Source organism: Lynx rufus, unplaced genomic scaffold (genome assembly GCF_022079265.1).
Source record: "Lynx rufus isolate CCGP_SWC_20201006 ecotype Redwood Valley unplaced genomic scaffold, mLynRuf1.p SCAF_3, whole genome shotgun sequence".
NCBI classification, from domain to species: domain Eukaryota; kingdom Metazoa; phylum Chordata; class Mammalia; order Carnivora; family Felidae; genus Lynx; species Lynx rufus.
In genome coordinates this window covers 126566849-126568620 of record NW_025814845.1, presented here as the reverse complement: position 1 = coordinate 126568620, position 1772 = coordinate 126566849, and the positions used below count along the sequence as shown (strand labels likewise).

General features: G+C 44.0%; 1 pseudogene; it reads right to left on the bottom strand.

Annotated features, from left to right (window-relative positions):
* Positions 1-944: 944 nt before the first annotated feature.
* Positions 945-1376, bottom strand: LOC124520967 (calmodulin-like; annotated as a pseudogene).
* Between the last annotated feature and the right edge of the window lie 396 nt (positions 1377-1772).

Sequence of the window (1772 nt, the reverse complement as noted above, 5' to 3'; positions counted from 1 at the left end):
CAAGTGGTTTGCTCAGTGACCTTATGTAATTGAGTTTCAACATCCTCAGAAGTGTTAATCCAGGTGTTGGCAGGTGATGTTGGCTATAGCACAGATACTTCTTTGCTCAACCTAAAGATAATTAAGGCTTATCCTATTATCAAGAATAGCTTTGGCCAGAGAGTCAAAGGATTTTTTGCTGGGCAACTACTGTTCTAGCAGCAGATTCTGCAATATTTTTGAGAGTTAAGGAGAAATTCCTGATCATAGCCTCATTTGTACTCACTACTAACCAGAGAAGTGGGCCCTGACAAAGGAAGCAAATCTTGAATCGTGAATGCCTCCTTTGAGTCAGGCCTGGAAAGGTGACAGTCATGGAGGCCAATAAAATTTTAAGGGTCTATAGACCACACAGGCAGTTTTATTCTGGTTGCTATGTGTCCCTTTCTTTGCCTAGAACCTGGACACAAGTTTCCCTGGGTTTAGGGTTCTTAACCAGAGACAAGGAAATGTATGAGGGAATCACTAGCATCATGGACAGATTGGAATTCTTGATGACAAATCCAATAGTCTGAAAGATGTGGCCTGGGGGAATCAGATGATGGTGTTATCTTTCCAGGCCAGTGCCAGAGTAAAAGAAAGAAAGGGAAGAAGAAAGGGTTTCATGTTTAGTTAAAATATGAAGTCTTAATCGAGTTTCTTGGGCAGAATGAACACCAATGATAGCTACTTCTTTTCTTCTAAAAAATTTTTTTTAATGTTTATTTATTTTTGAGAGAAAGAGAGAGAGAGACAGAGTGAGAGTTGGGGAGGGGCAGACAGAGAGGAAGACATAGAATCCAAAGCAGGTTGCAAGTTCTGAGCTGTCAGCACAGAGCCCAACTAGGGGCTCGAACTCATGAACTGTGAGATCATGACCTGAGCCAAAGTCAGACACTTAACTGACTGAGCCACCCAGGCACTGCCTACACAAATTCTTCATAGTTGACTTGTCCATCTCCATCAATATCTTCTTCCCTGATCATTTCACCTGCTTCTTCATCTGTTAGTTTTTCTCCTAAGTTTGTCATGACATGACATAGTTCTGCCGCACTGATGTGACCATTGATATCCTTGTCAAAGACTCAGAATGCCTTCCGAATTTCTTCTTTACTATCTGATTCTTTCATTTTTCTAGCTGTCATAGTCAAAAACTCTGGGAACTCAATGGTGCCAACATTGTCCACATCTACCTTGTTGATCATATCCTGCAATTCGTCTTCTGTTGGGTTCTGACCCAGTGACCTCACGACAGTTCCAAATTTCCTTGTTGTGACAGCGCCACCACCATCTTTGTCAAATAGGGAGAAAGCTTCCTTGAGCTCAGCAATCTGTTCTTCTGTCAGCTGATCAACCATGGTGCAGGTGAAGGGAGGAAGAACAGAGGTAATGAGGGTGACTGCACCAGCGCAGGGGCTGTGATGGTGGGGGTGGCTCTACTGCTGCTGATGCTGCTGCTTCTGCCAAGGCACAGTGTGCTTAGGGCTGTGCGGCCACCAGACTGCAAGTGTCGTCCCCACACCTGCCGAGCTCCCAGCACCACGGCCTCATAGAAGCACTTTTTACCTTTTTATTATTTTTAAAGTTAATTTATTTCTTTATTTATTTGGTGTGTGTGTGTGTGAGAGAGAGAGAGAGAGAAAGAGAGAGAGAGAAACCCAAGCAGGCTCCACACTGCCAAGGCAGAACCCTACTCAGGGCTTGAACCCATGAACTGTGAGATCATGACCTTAGCTGAAGCCAAGTTAGAGGCT